We start from the raw sequence: 21,573 nt of genomic DNA, 5'->3' as shown, positions 1-21,573 counted from the left end.
TCTCAGGGCTCTAGTGTGGTGGTCACTGCACCATGGTGACATCAGTTATGTGTATAGCATGATGACACTGTATGTAATATCATGGGCACTGACTATGTCTATCGCGTACAGCCTGCAGACATCACCAGAGAAGCTGAAAACAACATTTGTACATAAAAATGTTAACATCTAAAATGTATTTTCTCCTTTTTTTCTGTGCTGAATTTCGTAAACTGACCAGTAACCACTCAATGAAGGATGCCTCCGCCTTATCTCCGTTGTTAGACTGAATTGTGGAAACTCTCTAAGTGCTTGAATCTAATGTGTTTTCCTTCGGTGACCTTATAATGCATCCAGACTCTTTTATATTTTCCCATAAAGGCAGACAAATCAAACCTTATGTTACTTCCTTCGGCGGCACATTCTCGCCACTTTACTATGATTTTGGGTTCATGCGATACTTCAGGACCCAATGTCCTCAACAAATTGCATTTCTATTTGTGGTCTGGTTATGCTATTTATTTCAAATGTTTGATGGCCACATCTTGGTTGCAAAGAGCAAAGGGAAAAGTTGTCAAGCCACAAATTTTTCCCATTTTCACAAAATTCCACAATTTATGAACAGAATTCTGTTTCACGTAGATCCCTGAATTCATCAAAGCGATTACACCGGAATTCTGGCGTAAATCGCTTTGAAAAGTCACAACATTGGAGTAACATTTGTGGAAGATGCGTCTAATTCATTAAAGGGGTGTCCACTAGGGTTGAGCGACTTTTATTTTTATAGGATCGGGTCGGGTTTCACGAAACCCGACTTTCTCAAAAGTCGGGTCGAGTGAAATCGGCTGATCCTATAAAAAAGTCGGGGTCGGCCGAAACACGAAACCCAATGCAGTGCAATGGGATACTATGGTTCCCAGGGTCTGAAGGAGAGGAAACTCTCCTTCAGGCCCTGGGATCCATATTTAAGTGTAAAATAAAGAATTAAAATAAAAAATATTGATATACTCACCTCTCCGACGCAGCCTGGACATCGCCGCTGGTAACCGGCATCTTCCATTCCTAAAAATGGCGCTTGAAAAACCTTTCGATGACGTCACGGCTTGTGATTGGTCGCGGCGGCCCACGTGACCGCTCAGCGACCAATCACAAAGCCGTGACGTAATTCTCAGGTCCTAAATTCCTCATTCTAGGAATTTAGGACATGAGAATTACGTCACGGCTTTGTGATTGGTCGCTGAGCGGTCACGTGGGCCGCCGCGACCAATCACAAGCCGTGACGTCATCGAAAGGTCCTTCACGCGCTCATTCTTAAGAAGGAAGGCTGCCGGAAAGAAGCCGAGGGTGAGTATATTCCTATTAGGTATAAACTCACCCTCGGACGCGCCCTGCTTCTTTCCGGCAGCTTTCCTTCTTAAGAATGAGCGCGTGAAGGACCTTTTGATGACGTCACGACTTGTGATTGGTCGCGGCGGCCCACGTGACCGCTCACCGACCAATCACAAAGCCGTGACGTAATTCGCATGTCCTAAATTCCTAGAATGAGGAATTTAGGACCTGAGAATTACGTCACGGCTTTGTGATTGGTCGCTGAGCGGTCACGTGGGCCGCCGCGACCAATCACAAGCCGTGACGTCATCGAAAGGTCTTTCAAGCGCCATTCTTAGGAACGGAAGATGCCGGTTACCAGCGGCGATGTCCAGGCTGCGTCGGAGAGGTGAGTATATCAATATTTTTTATTTTAATTCCTTATTTTACACTTAAATGTGGATTCCGATACCGATTTCCGATATCGCAAACATATCGGAACTCGGTATCGGAATTCCGATACCAGATTCAGAAGATCGCCGACCTCATGGCCGACCCCCAAAAGTCGGCGACTTCTGAAAATGGCCGACCCGTTTCGCTCAACCCTAGTGTCCACTACCTTGCCAACCACTTTTTAAAGGAAGTATTCCCCTCTTGTGCAATAAAAATAGCAGATTCTAACCTTCCGCCCTGGGTTTTTTCTAGCGATGTCAGCGCCCGGTCTCCTGGGACACTCGTGGAATGGTTACGCACATGTGAGCCGGGCAGTCAATCAAAGTCTGCTCACTTCCTTTGGATGAATGTCAGACAAGCAAAAGAAGAAAGAGCGCAGCACCCCAATACTGACCGCTGTTCGACTCCATGGCTCATGTGGCATAAAAATGTCACGTGAGTCCCAGGAGACCCGGCGCCGGAGCGGGAAGTGACTTTCTATTATTTTTATTTTACAAGTGAGACTATTTAAATAAAAAGGGGATCTCCTAGGTAATATACAACTCAATTAAGTAGAGAGTGCTTCCTAAGGAATCAGGCACAATAGGCCACTCACTGAACGTCTCAACATTAAAGGTGTTGTCCACCACTGAGGATGTTTTCTCTTTCTTAAATGTATGTTATTAGGGCTAAATAAAAACATTTTTACTATTGAGTTTTACTATCGCTCGCTGCAGAACAAGTTAACTGAGCATTTGTCAGTGAGCTCATTCTGTTGACATTAGAGGGAGTTTGCGATTCTTTTATCTTTTAGTCTTTGTTTAGCTGTTTATGACCACATCAAAGTTGAATGTACAAAGAAACAAAGATCCTGTAAAAGCCAAATGCTTTAAGGAACTCGGTAGCAAAAATTATTTTTAACTCCAAATACATGGATTTAAGGGAAAAAAATAGCTAGCATAACTTCTCTTCACCCCCTTCACAACCTTGGATGTATCCATTTGTCTAGGTTGGTAGCTACTTACAAAATAATAATAAAAGATATATATGTATATATATATACACACACACACAGTATATACTCGAGTATAAGCCAAGGCACCTAATTTTCCACGGAAAACTGGGTAAGTTTATTGGCTCAAGTATAAGCCAGGTCCCCTCATGCATTGCATGCATTGTCCCCTCATCCCTGTCCTGCTATGTGTGGCTCCCCAGTTTTGTCCTGGTATGTATGGCTCCACGGTCTCGTATGGCTTCATGGTCCCACATGGCTCACACCACCGACCTTTCTCACCCTCCTTGCGTGTCCCTGCATCCCTGTTCCAGCGCCGGCAGCTCTTCCTTGTTTCTGTGCTCAGTGGTCACATGGCACCGCTCAATAAGGTCATGAATATGTGCTCCATGCCTATGGGAGCGGAGATGTGTACGTATTCATTACCTTAATGAGCGGTAGCACCTGACTGCTGAGCACAGGAACAGGAAGAGCTGCTGAGCTGCTGGTGCCAGGACAGATGCAGAGATGGAGATGCAGCAATGGAGGGTGAGTATTGATAACTTCTGGAAGCCTGCTGCTGCAGCTGCCACTGTGCTACAGCTGCCGGCTCCCCACTCTCCCTCCCCCGCCGGATTTCTGGACAAAGACTCGTGTATAAGCCGAGGGGGGCGTTTTAAGCACAAATAAAATGTGGTGAAAATCTCGGCTAATACACTAGTATGTATGGTATAATATATATACAGTACAGACCAAAAGTTTGGACATACCTTCTCATTTAAAGATTTGTCTGTAGTTTCATGACTATGAAAATTGTAAATTCACACTGAAGGCATCAAAACTATGAATTAACACATGTGGAATTATATACTTAACAAAAAAGTGTGAAACAACTGAAGTTATGTCTTATATTCTAGGTTCTTCAAATAGCCACCTTTTGCTTTGATGACTGCTTTGCACACTCTTGGCATTCTCTTGATGAGCTTCAAGAGGTAGTCACCGGAAATGGTTTTCACTTAACAGGTGTGCCCTGTCAGGTTTAATAAGTGGGATTTCTTGCCATATAAATGGGGTTGGGACCATCAGTTGTGTTGAGCAGAAGTCTGGTGGATACACAGCTGATAGTCCTACTGAATAGACTGTTTTGTATGGTGGCAAGAAAAAAGCAGCTAAGTAAAGAAGAACGAGTGGTCATCATTACTTTAAGAAATTAAGGTCAGTCAGTCTGAAAAATTGGGCAAACTTTGTAAGTGTCCCCAAGTGCAGTTGCAAAAACCATCAAGCGCTACAAAGAAACTGGCTCACATGAGGACCGTCCCAGGAAAGGAAGACCAAGAGTCACCTCTGCTTCTGAGGATAAGTTTATCCGAGTCACCAGCCTCAGAAATCGCAGGTTAACAGCAGCTCAGATTAGAGACCAGGTCAATTCCACACAGAGTTCTAGCAGCAGACACATCTCTACAACAACTGTTAAGAAGAGACTTTGTGCAGCAGGCCTTCATGGTAAAATAGCTGCTAGGAAACCATTGCTAAGGACAGGCAACAAGCAGAAGAGACTTGTTTGGGCTAAAGAACACAAGGAATGGACATTAGACCAGTGGAAATCTGTGCTTTGGTCTGATGAGTCCAAATTTGAGATCTTTGGTTCTAACTAGTGTTGAGCATTCCGATACCGCAAGTATCGGGTATCGGCCGATACTTGCGGTAACGGAATGCCGAGATCCGATACTTTTGTGGTATCGGGAATCGGTATCGGATCCATATTACTGTGTAAAATAAAGAATTAAAATAAAAAATATTGATATACTCACCTCTCCGGAGGCCCCTGGACATCACCGCTGGTAACCGGCAGCCTTCTTTGCTTAAAATGAGTGTGTTTAGGGCCTTCCATGACGTCACGGCTTCTGATTGGTCACGTGCCGCTCATGTGACCGCCACGCGACCAATCACAAGCCGTGACGTCATTCTCAGGCCCTAAACTCCTCATTCTAGGAATTTAGTACCTGAGAATGACGTCACGGCTTGTGATTGGTCGCGTGGCGGTCACATGAGCGGCACGCGACCAATCAGAAGCTGTGACATCATGGAAGGCCCTAAACGCGCTCATTTTAAGCAAAGAAGGCTGCCGGTTACCAGCGGTGATGTCCAGGGGCCTCCGGAGAGGTGAGTATATCAATATTTTTTATTTTAATTCTTTATTTTACACAGTAATATGGATCCCAGGGCCTGAAGGAGAGTTTCCTCTCCTTCAGACCCTGGGAACCATCAGGATACCTTTCGATACTTGGTGTCCCATTGACTTGTATTGGTATCGGGTATCGGTATCGGCGATATCCGATACTTTTTGGGTATCGGCCGATGCTATCCGATACCGATACTTTCAAGTATCGGACGGTATCGCTCAACACTAGTTCTAACCACCGTGTCTTTGTGCGATGCAGAAAAGGTGAACGGATGGACTCTACATGCCTGGTTCCCACCGTGAAGCATGGAGAAGGAGGTGTGATGGTGTGGGGGTGCTTTGCTGGTGACACTGTTGGGGATTTATTCAAAATTGAAGGCATACTGAACCAGCATGGCTACCACAGCATCTTGCAGCGGCATGCTATTCCATCCGGTTTGCGTTAAGTTGGACCATCATTTATTTTTCAACAGTACAATGACCCCAAACACACCTAGTGTAAGGGCTATTTGACCAAGAAGGAGAGTGATGGGGTGCTACGCCAGATGACCTGGCCTCCACAGTCACCAGACCTGAGCCCAATCAAGATTGTTTGGGGTGAGCTGGACCGCAGAGTGAAGGCAAAAGAGCCAACAAGTGCTAAGCATCTCTGGGAACTCCTTCAAGATTGTTGGAAGACCAATCCCGGTGACTACCTCTTGAAGCTCATCAAGAGAATGCCAAGAGTGTGCAAAGCAGTCATCAAAGCAAAAGGTGGCTACTTTGAAGAACCTAGAATATAAGACATAATTTCAGTTGTTTCACACTGTTTTGTTAAGTATATAATTCCACATGTGTTAATTCATAGTTTTGATGACCTCATTGTGAATTTACAGCTTTCATAACAGAAAAATCTTTAAATGAGGTGTGTCCAAACCTTTGGCCTGTACTGTATATATATATATATATATATATATATATATATATATATATATATATATATATATATATATATATATGTGTATATATATGCATTGTACCTGTAAATAAATATTTTTAGGAAAAAAAAACTGAAAAAGTACACATTCGGTATGTAACACTGCGTCCGGAATGAGCCGACCTATAAAACTATCCCACTAGTTAACCCCTTCAGTGAACACTGTAACAAAAAGAAAAAAAAAACTAGGCAGAAAAGTATGCTTTTTCATCATACTGTCGAACAAAAATTGTAATAAAATGCAATAAAAAACACAAATATAAATAAACATGGTACAGCTGAAAACATCACCATATAGCTCCATCACTGAAAAAATAAAACGTTATAGCTCTCAGAATAAAGCGATGCAAAAATAATTATTTTTTCTATAAAATTGTTTTTATTGTGTAAAAGCGTAAAAACATTAAAAAATCAATATAAATGAGGTATCGCTGTAGTCGTACTGACTGACCCGAAGAATAAAACTGCTTTATCAATTTTACCACACGGTGAACAGCATAAAATAAACCCCCAAATCTAAAATACCTGAACTGCTGGTTTTTGTTCATTATACCTCTCAGAAATCAAAATAGAAAGCGATAAAAAATGTCATGTGCCTGAAAATAGTACCAATAAAATCCTCAGCTCGTCCCACAAAAAATAGCCCTTACATGATTGTGAAAAATATAGAAAAATGATAGCTCTTAAAATATGGTGCTGCAAAAATTATCTTTTGCAAAAAAAGCATCTTTTAGTGAGTGACAGCAGCTAAATAGAAAAACCCAATATAAATCTGGTATCGCTGTAATCGCACCGACATGAAGTAGAAATTTGTTTAATCATTTATTATACCACATGAGGAGCGGTGTAAAAAATAAATAAATAAAACCAATTCTCCACCTGCTGCTAATTTGCTCAGTGTGCCACCCAACGATCACAATAAGGCTCGGTCACATTTATCCTGTGCTCTGCGCTGAGCGCATTCACCGTGGTTTCAGTGTAAGTCTCTGAAATACATGATCCAGATGGAACCCCAGGCAAGGGCCGGCATTAAGGGCAGGCAAACAAGGCATTTGCCTAGTGCATGCACTCCCCACTAATTTCTGATGCTGACATAGCTTAATGACCTTCAGTGACATCATAGTCATGTGACCATATGTGCCTGTATGTATGAGCTTGTGCATACATGCATTTGTAAATATGTGGCTGTACTTGTATATTTCTGTATGTGTGTGCATGTATACATCTGAATTTATGTGTCTGTACATACATGTATCTGTATATGTGCCTGTGCATTCATACTCCTGTATGTAAGTGCTGCAAGTAAGCATGTATCTGTATGTATGTGCATGCATGTTTCTCTATGTCCATACACTAATATGTAAGTATGAACCTGCACATGAATGTCTCTGTATGTATGTGCATGGATCTACAACTCTGGCAAAAATAGAGACCACTGCACAGTTTTATAATAATCAGCTTCTCTACATGTCTGACATCCATTCCATTCCAGTGTCCGTTGAATACCAACCAGAGTACACCTCATTCTACTTAATGTGCTTCTGATTAGGTGATCACCTGAACCAAATCTTATTTATTGAAGGAAAGTATAAAAAAAACTGTTGGGATGTTCACAATCCTCTTGCAATAGGACAAGCTGGATGGCAAAACAAGTGCCAGTAATATCCCAAAAGTAATAGGAATGAAAAAATAACATTTAACCATGTCAAAGAAGTTGAAAAGAAAAGTCTTGGGTGAGGAAAAGTAGGGCTCAAATCTGGCTTTACTAGCAGAGGAACACAGTGAGCGTCATGTTGCATCCATCCTTAAAATTTCTAAGACGGCAGTCCATTACAACAAGGCCAAGCAGCAGACATTGGGGACAACAAAGCTACAGATAGGCAGAGGGCGAAAACGACTCTCCACTGATCGAGGTGACCGTCATCTTATTTGAATGTCACTCAGCAACCACAGGATGACATCAAATGACCTACAAAAGGAATGGCAAATGGCAGCTGGGGTGAAGTGCTCGGCAAGAACAGTTCGTAATAGGCTCCTAGAGGCAGGACTCAAGTCATGTAAAGCTAGAAAAAAGCCTTTCATCAATGAGAAGCAAAGGAGATCCAGGCTGAAGTTTGCCAAAGACCATAAGGATTGGACTATAGAGGACGGGAGTAAGGTAATCTTCTCTGGTGAGTCTAATTTTCTGCTTTGCCCAACACCTGATCTTCTAATGGTTAGACGGAAACCTGGAGAGGCATACAAGCCACAGTGTCTTGCACCCACTGTGAAATTTGGTGGAGGATCAGTGATGATCTGGAGATGCTTCAGCAAGGCTGGAATTGGACAGGTTAATCTTTGCGAAGGACATATGAATCAAGCCACATGCAAGATTTTCCTGGAAAAACAGTTGATTTCTTCTGCTCAGGCAATGTTCCCCAACTCTGAGGACTGTTTTTTCCAGCAGGACAATGCGCCATGCCACACAGCTAGGTCAATCAAGGTGTGAATGAAGGACCACCACATCAAATCCCTGTCATGGCCAGCCAAATCTCCAGACCTGAACCCCATTGAAAACCTCTGGAATGTAATCAAGAGGAAGATGGATATTCACAAGCCATCAAACAAAGAAAAACTGCTTACATTTTTGTACCAAGAGTGGCATAAGGTCACCCAAAAGCAGTGTGAAAGACTGGTGGAAAGCATACCAAGACGCCTGAAAGCTGTGATTAAAAGTCATGGTTATTCCACAAAATACTGATTTCTGAACTCTTCCTGAGTTAAAACATTAGTATTGTTGTTTCTAAATGATTATGAACTTGTTTTTTTCATTATTTGAGGTCTGCAAGCAATGCATTTTTTTGTTATTTTGACCATTTCTCATTTTCAGAAAATAAATACAAAATGTATTGCTTGGAACTTCAGAGACATGTTGTCAGTAGTTCATAGAATAAAAGAACAATTTACAGTACAAACCAAAAGTTTGGACACACCTTCTCATTTAAAGATTTTTCTGTATTTTCATGACTATGAAAATTGTACATTCACACTGAAGGCATCAAAACTATGAATTAACACATGTGGAATTATATACTTAAAAAAGTGTGAAACAACTGAAATTATGTCTTATATTGTAGGTTCTTCAAAGTAGCCACCTTTTGCTTTGATGACTGCTTTGCACACTCTAGGCATTCTCTTGATGAGCTTCAAGAGGTAGTCATGCCGATGCACTGTGGGCCCCCGATCACGTGACGGGGGTCAGCGGTGCACGTATTTCCGGCCCGATGGATGGACGAGCGCGTTAAATGCCACTGTCAAAGTTTGACAGCGGCATTTAACTAGTTAATAGGTGCGGGTGGATCGCGATTCCACCCGCGCTTATTGCGGGTATATGTCAACTGTTCAAAACAGCTGACATGTCCCTGTTTTGATGCGGTTCACTGCCAGTGCCCGCATCAAAGCAGGAGTACTGAAAATCGGGTATACTATTCCGTACAATGTCAGTGAGGGGTTAATTGTTGCCAGAGCTGTATATGTATGTGCCTGTGCATGCATGTCTCTGGGTGTATGTGCATGTAAGTATCTGTATGTATGTGTATGTATGTGCTCCATGCAGGCATGTGTCTGCATCTATGTGCTTTGTGTATGCATGTATCGGCTCCTTGCATAAGATTTGCACTGCACCTCAAAAGTAGTTTTAGACCACATATTGGTTATCATTGTACTTAGGAGAAATTGCACAACAAATTGTATTGTGCAATTTCTCCAGTTACCCTTGTGAAAAATAAAAATAATTGGGGCTTAAAGAGCATTTTGTGAGAGAAATGTGATTTTTTATTTTCACAGGTCTACGTTATAAACCTCTGTGAAGAACTCAGGGGTTCAAGGTGTTCGTCATACATCTAGGTACATTCCTTGAGGGGTCTATTTTCCAAATTTGCATCACTTGTGAGGGGTTTTCACTGCTTTGGCACATCAATGGCTTTCCAAATGGACATGGCATCTGCTAATGATTCCAGCCAATTTAGGGTTCAAAAAGTCAAACAATGATAGTTCCCTTCAAAGCCCTGTTGTGCACAAAACAGTAGTTTTCCCTTACATATGGGCTATCAGCATACCCAAGAGAAATCGTACAATTTTGGGGGTACATTTTCTTCTGTTACCCTTGTGAAAATAAAAAAAAAATTCTAAAAGAGCAATTTTCTGGAAAAACATAGATTTTTTATTATCACGGCTCAACATTATAAATTTCTGTGAAGCACCTAGGGGCTTCAAGGTGCTCATCACACATCTAAATATGTTATTTGAGGACTCTAGTTTTCAAATTGAAAATTATGAAGGTGGAAACAGGCATGGGGGATGAAGTGGTTAACAAAATCCCAAATCTACCTAGGACAGATAAAAGGTTAAATGACTGTATATATACATATACATTTTGGGATTTACAATGCGCTTGGGCTGTTTTTTTCAGATGGCAACAAATGGCCTTTACTGACCTTTTTTTTATTATTTATTTTCCTCCCCCAGGATCCCCTGTAGTCAGTTAAAATATATTATTAGGAAAATACCCTCTGGTGTGGCACGTTATATTCATGAGACATAAAACTAATATCTCATTCACTTCAAAATGTTTATTTGGAGCAAACTGAGGATAAAGAGGATTCTATTTTAGGTCTAAGACTTTAATTAATTTCTTTTTTTTCCCCTCAAATAGTGAAAAAACCCTTGTCTCTGTAGCCTTGAGCATCTGTATTTCTAAGAAATTGAAAATTGCATCCATTCCCATTCATAGCCCAGGGGTACACACAGGAATAGCAACAAAAATGTAATTTTGTGGGATCTAGTTCTAATGAAATCACCTGTGATGTTGAATATTCCCACCGCAGCTGAACTGAATGAAGATCGTGCTTAAATAAGGAGATTCTAACCATACAGTTACAATTATTCAGAAAAAAAATATCTGCGTTCAACGAGAAATGTTTAATTTGCTACTTTACATTTTCGAGAACGTGCACGGCGCCGTCATGAGTTTTATTAATATTTGCTCTAGCAGAAGCGTGAACCTTTCATATCCAAAGGACCTTCCCAGCGCGGTTATTACATTTTCTTCTGTATACTTTAAAAACACACACGAGCCTTCATGGATTTCACATTAATAATTTTATTTTGAAAAATTGCCATCTCTATAGGTTTTTTTAAAAAAAGAGTTGCTTTAACCCCTTTCCTACTGTCGAAATTCTTTTCACCAGATTTTGCTAGAAGACGGCAGGAAGATCGATTTAGGTCTCATTCACATGTTCGAATTTTCCAACGTACGACTAAAACAGACTGATTACTTTGAACACAGTTTGGTCTGGGAGTCATCCATTTTTCTCATAAGTGGAGAAATAAAAAAAAACCCTTGGATAAAAATTCTACATGTGTCCACAAAAAAATTAAGGTCATGTAAATGGCTGCATAGACCATTACAGGTATGAGGGCCATGTGTGAAAAACACGGATTCTATTCGTAAGTGAAAATTATTTTGTCTTGATTCGAATTGCTGATAAAAGCTGTTTATTGTGACCTATGATCTTTCCAGAACCATAAGAATAATAAATGGAGGGGTTAAAAAGTAGAAAAAATATATTCTTTCCTCACCCCTCACCTCTCACCTATCCTGGCACCGCAGTTGCTTGCCCGTTCCTTCACTGGCTTGGTTCCTCGTTTCAGCTCCTGTCTATTCTTCTGTCATCAGGAATCTAATTTTAGGCCACATGCACACATTCAGTATTTGGTGAGTTTTTTACCCCAGTATTTGTAAGACAAAACCAGGAGTGGGTGAAAATGCAGAATTTGTGTTTCTATTATGCTTTTCCTCTGATCATTCCACTCCTGGTTTTGGCTTACAATTGAACAGTAATATCCAGCTCCCCTCTTGGTCATTACAGACCATACCTTACCGGTGTGCGCAAGCATTATTGCCACTGAGTCAACTAACCAGTCACCACGGCTGAGGTAAAAAGCTGACACTTTCCTTATAGAAACTTTCCTACTGTTGTATTTATTAACAGATATTATTCTTGTTAATATATATTGTTTTTGTATCACCTGTTTAAACCCCTTGTCAGCAGTCTACAACGCCGTCCTCACTACATTGTTTCTACATTTTAGACTCACGGCATTTAATCATCTGGAAGGTGATTGTGAAGAGGCCCTATGAGGAGACCTACAAAACCTTGACAACAGTGACTACTAGTGAGCCTTTTAATCAATTAGCAACAACTAAAAAATTTTTAATTGCAGTGTTTTATTCTTATGTCCAAAATAAATAATTTAGCTGTTATGTATTTATAGTAAATAAATATATGTTTTTACATCACTAAGAGATACTTTAAATTCATCCTCTTTGCAGTACATTGCACTCCTGGATCTAAAATCATATACAGTAGGTACTGCATGTTTGGTTTTATAGGTTTTAAAGCGCCACTTGGATTCCCATTGATTTTCTCTCGTTTTGTAACATTTTGACAATAGGTGGTCTCCCGATAGTTACCTACACGCAACCTCCAATCCTCTCAAGATCTCCTTCTCTACTCCCCTTTCATCTCTTCTTCCCATAACCACATCCAAGACTTCTCCCGTGCTTCCCCCATACTCTGGAACTCTCTACCCCAACACATAAGACTCTCGCCTACCATAGAAACCTTCAAAAAGAACCTGAAGACTAACCTCTTCCAGCCTGCAGTGATCCTCAACCTACTGAACCGCCGCACAACCAGCTCTGCCCTCTCCTAGTGTATCCTCACCCATCCCCTGCAGACTGTGAGCCCTTGCGGGCAGGGTCCTCCCTCCTTATGTACCTGTCAGGGCCTTTTTTTTTGCTCATGTTTAATGTATTTGTCTATATTTGCCCCCTTTTTCACATGCAAAGCGCCATGGAATAAATGGCGCTATAAAAATGTATAATAATAATATTGTCCTCCAAGCAGGCTGCTTAAAACCACTATTCATTTGAGTGTTAGTGAACCCCTTTTCTTTCTGATATTTTATGACTGAAGTATAATTTCCAAAAAAAATGGAATAAAAAGTAGTGGGAAAATCACGTGCACCCCAAAATGGCATAAAAGAAATGTCAACTCATTCCACAATTAACAAGCAACATACAGCTACGTAGATGAAAAAAATAAAAAAGTTATGGCTCACAAAATAAAGCAACACAAGAACAAGTGATTTGGCTTAAAAGATTTCTCATTTTGGAAATGTAAACCGGTGTTCCCATGATGAGTTCCCAATTATTTTTTTTTTTAATTTCCAAAAATGAGATAAAATTGCCATATTTTTTACTGCATTTTAGGAAAATCTATGAAAAAATAAACCAGTTGCAAATGCATCTAATGAACACGGCTTAGCACAAAATATAAATTTGGTATAGGTATAGGTGAAATAATATTAACCCACAAATTACTTTTTTGCAAAACAAAAACATTGAAGAATTTGCTGCTTTTTTTGTTTTTCTTTTATCTACTTCCATAAAAAATTTACAATACTTTATATATCTTCCAGAATGGTTCTATTAACAAACAAAAACAACAAAGACTCATATTGTTAAATTGGCGTTAAAGATTAAACATGGCTTTTGTAACAAAGAAATAAAAAAAAAAAAATTGTAATAAAAAATTTGCTTTATACTTGAAGCCCAATATACCTGCATTCTAGAAGTGGTTAAAGGAGATCTCTCATGAAGGGCGCATGGACTTTATAGGGAGCGTATTTTCAGGAAATGATGCATGATGATCACAGCTCTACATACAGTAGATATCACAAGATCCACTGTCACAGGGTCCTTCTCTGGTACCACACAATCAACAGAGTGAGCGAAGAGTGAACAATCCCAAGACCTTTATTTAGGCAAAAATACAAAAGGTCCATATATGATCCACCACACAAAGGATAAAATAGTCCAGAACACGAATGCAGTTCAGTAACAGGATAAAAGTCCAACACTCCAGCAGACAGAGGAAAGCATAGTCCATATACTCTTCTTTCTCTCTGATATGCTGTGAACCCATCATCATTCCACACAGGACTGTGTCTCACCTCCCTGATATTTACAAGTCCCTCTCCTCATTCACAGGTCAGGAGGGGGAAGGTCTCAGGGGCTCATTGTTTCAACAAGCTAGGTCAATATGTCATTAGCATATTAGCAAACAATACTGTGGGGGCTGATATCAGATGGCAGCAACAGCCATTCATCAATTAGCAAACAACTCCTTCTACAAGAGAAGACCATGAAAATAAGTAAAATAGAAATATACAGAAAAATGATACCCACATAGCATATGAAACCATCACAACCTCTCCCCCCTCATAATAAGTGAGCACGCTATGAGGCCTACACAGACCTCTGGCCGGCTCTCTTTAGTCCACATTGCTCAATAGTTTATAGCTCCTTGCACAGTTTCAGGGGTTGCAGTAATCATGAGCACTTGTCCATAAATTCCCGGGTCCTGGCTTTTTGACTGGACTGTTCGCTGATTTTTATTGGCTAAGGTAGCTAGCTGGGTGAGACAGTCTCTGAACTCTAGAACGTAGGGAATGATGTTCTTTCAGAACACAGACCTTCTGCTCCCACAAAATGACTTTGTAACTCCCCAATGTCATTTCCAAGGAGGCTATCTGCAGGAAGTCCTCCCATAACTCCAATCCAACACAGTTTTTCTCCAAAACTATAATCCAAACGCACCAATGCATGCTGTACATATTTTCGGACACCCCCCGCCAGGATTCCCGGGCCCTGGTAAAATTGCCTCAGGTCGAACCACACGGGGGTCAGCGACAGTCAGGAATGCCCCCGTGTCTCTAAATCCCGACACTTTGTATCCATCAATTAAGACATCCTGCAGGTGGCAATGCTGTTGTTCTGTATTTCTGATGGACAAAGGCCGGAGTCCGTACACTGCAGGAGGGGTATCTATGGTGCCATGGTCGGTGGTCCACTCTGGTGGGGGTGGTGGTAGCTCTTCCTCAGGTGGGATGGAGTGCACAAGATGTACTGGAGGAGGTGGGGCTGCGTGGGGCTCCCTCCGAATCCTTGAGTGACAGCCAGACTGCAAATGTCTAGGTTCTCCACAACCATAACATCTCCTCTCTGTGATACCCCCAGGTCGTGGTCAGAACTGTTGGGGCCCAGGATGGTGAGGCCTGATTGTCATCGGCTTGCGACAGGGTAGAAGGGCAGATATAATCGGAGGGGGACGGGGCACGGGAGCAGGCCGTGGTTCATTGTCCAGAAGCCTTCCCCTTTGCAGTCGGATAGTAAGGGCTTCATCTGCCAGGGCTGCAGCTCTATCCACGGTGCATGGCGTGCACTCCAGGACCCATTCCTGTACCTCTGTGGGGCACTTGGCAAGAAATTGTTCTATAAGGAACGTCTGTATAACATCTTCCACAGTAAAGGCGTTTTCTGCTTCCAGCCATCTCCAACATGCCTGGGAAATCTTATGTGCATACATCCTAAACGATCCCCCTTAGTGCATGGAAGGTCTCGGAACTTGGCCCTATATGAGTCTGGGGTGATAGCATGGTAATCCAAGATAGTCTGCTTTACAATGTTATAATCCCGATTCCACTGTGAGTCAATGGTTCGGTAAGCCTCCACCAGGCTACCGTTCAGGAATCCCACTAACAAACGCATCCAGCCAGAGTGGGGCACCTCCATCACAGCACACTGCTGCTCAAAGTCCTTGAAGAACCCCTCCACATCTCTGGAAGCCTCATCAAATGGCTTAAACTCTGTCCGGGTGATCCATACAGGCTGATAACACCTCTATATACAGTAGAGGACACAGGATCGATCATTCACAATAGGTGATGTCACAGCTCACCTCCTCCTCCTCCTGTACAATGACTGATAATGTCAAGGTGAAAATATATTTCTTATATATCTTTCTGTACTTTTATACTCTTATACTGTAAAACAATAAGTTTTTCCTATCTGCTAGCTAATGCAAATGTAATTGTATTTAAAGATGGCTACCAGTGTTCAGTTTCGTTTCCCTTTAGTGTCTGGAGGCATAACTTTCATTTCTTCAGAATCGAAACTCAGGAATGTGAAGAAAGGGAGGATTCACCAGAAGACGTCAGAACAAATCAGGAAGACTGGATGCTAGCTTAAACCCCGCCTAATGCACGCCTTCCCCTAACACTCAATATAGTATTGTGTATTTTAGAATAAAGCCAGTTGGTGTGACCGCTGCAGACATGTGTGGATGCACGGGGCATTAACTAAGTTTGAACCAGCTACCTGTCTGATTTATTCTTATCCGGTACCAGATGCCCTGCACACATATTAATTGGGAATGACTGGTGAAGGAAGGGTAATTGTCGTTTTACGACCCCGACAATTTTGGCGCGACCAACGGGGGGCGTGGCCAGCGATCCGAGGCCCCCTGGACCCATGCCTGGATGTCTGTGGATGATACCCGTAGTGGCTGACCTCGAGGACTGATCACCCTCCGTACACGGTAAGTGGCGATCATGTACATTGTATATGTCACACTTGCTAGTGTCTCAGCCGTTATTGGTTTGTCTGTAGTCTCCTTGGGTCCGGGAGGTGAATGATCGAGTGGTGAGATCAAACGTGATCCTGTGCCACGCTCTGAACCAGCAACTGAGAGACGTCGCATCCTGTGCGACCTCTGTACACCACACCTCCCCCACCGGTCATTGTACTCCATTCAACCATCCTACCCGTGACTATTGTCTAGTAGTGAAGTGGAGTGATAAATTGAGCCAGTTGTAGATTGTGGGGCAGCTTAGAGAAAGGGATAGGAGACGCAGCCTCTGTGATATTGTGCTGACAGGTAAATAAGGCGTTCCGTGAGGGGACCACCTGTCCAGGCAGGTAACTAAGGCGTTCCGTGAGGGGACCACCTGTCTAGTTAGGTAACCTAAGACGTTCCGTGAGGGGACCATCTATATTTTTGTGGAGGGGTCTCATTAGGAGGCTGCCTCCCGACTGTTTGGGATATCGTGGCAGGATAGTCTGTTAATCACTGTGTTCTGGTTTAGGGACAGGAAACATGAGGCTCCGTACTGTAGAACACAGTGTTGAAGATCGCTGCCAGTGGTTTTACTGCAGAAAACCATAGTATCCTGGGAGCCAAGCTGCGTATCTTAAAGTAGAAGTCCGTGCCCCACAAGTTAGATGAGGATGCCGTGGAAGTCAAGACAATGGTCACGGGAGGGCAAGAGACAGTCAAGAAGCTTATCTGCGAGTTGCGCGAGGCTTAAAGAACAAAGGATGAGAATAGGTTGATGGAGGGGAGGATCAGATAATGTAGAGCCCGTGTTTGGTTATAAAATGCCTGTGAACTGTGATCTTACAGATTGTAAAATGGCCGCCGTGCCACTGATGATGAAAATGTAGTCCCAGCCACCGCCCTGTAATGGCGGCGGAAAGAGATTTCCAGAAGCGTAGGAGTGTCCTGTTTGTGTTGTGCAGAATCCAACCTGGGTGGAGACCTGCCTTGTGTGTGTGTACGGACCGTCCTTGGGGCTCCTCCCAGACCACGGAGGATTATAGGAAAGTTTTGTAGAAATTAGGTCTGAAAACTGCTGTAATTTGTGACTTTGTAGAGGATACGGAGCTTTGTATCAGTGCTGTGTACTGTAGGGGAGGGGCTGAGCAGACCGCTGCGAGATTTCTTTGTCAGTTCTTCTTCTTCTTTCTCCTTATCTGCGCTACGTGCTGGAGAAAGGGGGGTATAGAGTTGGGCTCTTGCTCTCCCTTCAGCGCTGAAGAATGCAGTGGAAGTTCTTATCTCCGTGTTACTAGATGAGAGGGGGTGAGTGAATCCCTGCGCGACCTGCTTGCAATTTTTCCCCTCAGCGCTGTGGGCTACGGGGGAGGGGGGGGGCCATGTATTGCATTCTAAGTTTTCTCTGTCCTTGGTACAATACACACTGAGAGATTTATGTTTACAGCAATAAGTACTGTATGAAATTGAAAGTGAAATAGACCTGCCTAGTCTTAGATGAAAACTTGTAAGTAATTGAAAGATTGGTAAAAGGCCCCAATATATCCTGGATTGCCGAGAAGTTCTATGGGCGTCTTATGGTAGTGTTTGAAGATCTGGGATTCTCACTGTAACAAAAAGCCCATTCATACCTTTTTTGTAGTAGACCCGATATTGAGATTTCCACTCCGGATGATATATTGAAAATAGTAAAGAGGTTTTTTTTGTTTTTTTTTTCAAAAGAATTTAGCCCAGCAAGAAAGGCAGGGGTTAAATCACTAGCCGTAGTGATTCTTGCTCGCTCACTGGCCCCCATTGCTGCAGCTGCGAGATCAGTGTTTCTTATCTCCATGTAACAGACTCCAGTTTCTGCCCCCCTCCTATTGTACATGTGAGTCCAGCTTCACACTGCAATACGCCTTTAACCCTGTATAGGAATCTAACTCCCTCCCAGCTGCCTTATGTCAATTTTCAGCTAGATTTTCCAGGAATCTGAAGTTTGTTTCCCTGTCATTCACGTTGCTACATCACACCTCAGGGATCCCAGGTTCTTTTCTCAGTAGGGTATGGGGACATAATTACCCACCAGGCAGGAGCTATAGTGAACCCAGCTAACTCTACCCTGTCACATAGAGGTGGTTTGGCCCAACAGATAGCTAAAAAGGGGGGCCCATCCATAGCCCAAGAGTGCCAGGCCTACCTTGCCACTTATGGCCTCTTGCATCCAGGAGACGCTATGTCCACCCAAAGAGGGAATCTGCCCTGTGATATAGTGTTACACACTGCAGGCCCTATATATGATTACAAGACACCCGAGCACTGATGTACAGTATTGCAGACTGCCTTGCAGACAGAGCTCACCTATGCAGGACATGCTACAGGTGTGCTGACTCAGCTTCATGGAGACAAATAGAGACCTGTTGCTTATTACAGCGGCCGCCTGGATACGGTGGCAAGACAAAGCCCCTTCTGTGTTCGGCCCGTGTTGTCTGTCCAGCTGTTGCTACACAAGTCTTCAGAGATTGTTTTGGATTACCCACTGATGGTCCACACCCCACACGATGTATATAGTATCTTTAACCAAGTACAACCTAGCCACATGTCCATGGCTGGACAGCTGCGACTTCAGTGTGCTATTCTCATGCCTACTAATGTGATTTTAAAAAGGTGCGCTGTCCTGAACCCTGCTACTCTTCTCCTAGTTCCCCTGGATCCAAAGGGGGGAGGAGTAGGTGACATATAGGTGACATGAAAAAAGGACACTCTTTTTCTTTTTCTTTCTAGAATGGATCCAGAGGAACAAGATTAGGTTTCCAAACACCATGATTGTCTAGAATTGATGTCTCAGGAAACGGCTGGTCTCTAGTGTGCCTATTCTAATGCTGATTTTGAGCTTTTTGTAGATGGATCCCGTCACCAAGATGACCGAGGATGCTACTGTACCAGATATGCTGTGGTCTCAGAACATGAGGTAATCAAGGCAGAGTTAATGCCAGCTCATATGTCTGCACAAGAAGCATGCAAACTAGCAGAAGGTAAGACTGTAAATATCTACACTGATTCCAGGTATGCTTTTGGCATTACACACGGTTATGGGCCTATCTGGAGAGCCAGGGCTTTCCTGACAGCAAATGGCCACCCCTTTAAATATGCTGAGGCAGTCAAGCAACTTATGAATGCACTACAGCTTCCCACCCAAACAGGCATCATAAAGGTAAAGGCACATACCAAAGGCACTAATGGACGGACAAAGGGTAAGCACTGGTAGACCAGGCTGCCAAGAAAGCAGCAAGCACTCCTGTGGCCTCTAGAGTACATCACCTAGACACCCCACCATCTCCACTTGTGTTGAAAGACATCTTAGCCCGGTTACTAAAACAGGCAAGTAAGGAGGAGAAAGATAGGTGGCAAAAGATAGGGGCTTGCTCTGATACCGTTACCGGACTATGGGGGAGGAGTGAAAAGGTCTGCCTACCACAGGTACTGTACCCAATGATGGCACAGGTTCTGCACGGGAATGTGCACCACTCGAAGACGGCCATGTGTGACACCCTACAGAAACAATGGATTGCTCCCGGGTTTTCCACCTGCGCAGAAAGGCAGGTACAGAGCTGCATGATATGTGCCACACATAATCAGGGTAGGACAGTGAAAACCCCATCCAAACACACTCCCCGGCCCCTTTAACCAATTCCAGAGACTGCAGAATGATGATAGTTACCCAGGGTAGGGACGTATGAGTATGTGTTGGTCTGCATTGATTTATTTTCAGGTTGGCCAGAAGCCTACCCAGTTGCCAAAGCTACGGCTAAGACAACGGCGAAGACACTGATGGCTGAGATCATATGCAGGTATGGAGTTCCTGAAGTCATTGAGAGCGATCGGAGTTCCCATTTTACTGGAGAGATCATGTCAGAGGTAATGGCAGCACTGGGGGTAAGTCAAGCATTGCATACTCCATCCACAGAGTAGTGGAAAAGTGGAGAGACTAAATGGAACTCTTAAGCCTAAAGTCCAGAAGGCAATGACAGAGACTGGTAAACCATGGACAGAATGCTTTCCTCTGGCTTTGTTTTCAGTAGGATATACCCCAAACAGGAAGACAGGACTGTTACCGTATGAGATTCTGTTTGGCAGGAGCCCCAATCTTGAATGTTTCTTTCCACAACAGTTGTAGCCCAAGTACCAGGACTTGACTAGCTATGTGCAGGCCTTACATGGACACCTTGCCAAAGTGCATTTAACTGTCTTCAGTTCTCTTCCAGACCCAGACAAGGTTCCTGGACACCATCCTTTTGTGCCAGGAGACCTGGTGTATGTGAAAAAGTTTGTGCGCAGAGATTGTCTCCAGCCGAGATTTGAAGGACTTCACACGGTGATCCTGGTCACCCCCACTGCAGTAAAACTTGAAGGAAAGAGCACCTGGATTCACGCTTCACACTGTAAAAGAGACCGAACCAGTGTTTAGTCACAGAAGTGACTAAAGGGAAATGTTGCTGTTGTTTTTGATCCTGGAACTGAGGGCTGTCCTCGCCCCTACCTCTTCGGCCCCTATTGTAAATATAAGAATTCTAGTCCCACTATTCTCTGGGGAAACCGGACAGCCCCGGCAAATATCTGGCGATTTGATTTCTGTGATGTAGTCAAGTGCCTTGAGACTGAACGGGTGGTAAAGGGGATCATCCAGTTTTATATGTGTGTTACCAGAAATGACAACAATAACTGTTATTATTGGTCAGATGCTGCCTGGAGTACAGGGAAAGATTGGGGATATAAACCTAGCGAAGCTATGTTCCCTAAGGATGGGACGGGTAGGAGTCTTCGTGAGAGAATGCATCTAACAGCCCTTCTGCAACCACCTAGAGGCTGTAAATGGGGTAAAAGTTGTCACCCCCTCCTCCTAAATCTTGAAAGCCCCCAATCTGCTGACCTGCAGACATTTGTACTGGGAAGGCATTATAATTATGTATTTAGTAGTGGATACCATGGGAATTTAGGCCATATACAGCTCCGGGATATTAGCTTCAGACCAACCATGACCCCTGTTACCAGTACACCTAAAACAAGCCCAGGTGAGCGTTTGAAAAATGTAGTCAATGAAGTGATCCCCATTCCAGGTCTCAGTTGGCAAGAGGTTTTCTCCATAGAAACACAAACAGCCCCAAGGAAAAACCTGTGGTTAGAATGGGTGAGATACAATGTAAGAGTCCAGAATATCTCTGTAGGA

Source organism: Ranitomeya variabilis, chromosome 3 (genome assembly GCF_051348905.1).
Source record: "Ranitomeya variabilis isolate aRanVar5 chromosome 3, aRanVar5.hap1, whole genome shotgun sequence".
Lineage (NCBI taxonomy): Eukaryota > Metazoa > Chordata > Amphibia > Anura > Dendrobatidae > Ranitomeya > Ranitomeya variabilis.
The sequence above is the reverse complement of the archived record's forward strand: the minus strand, read 5'-3'. Positions refer to the sequence as shown.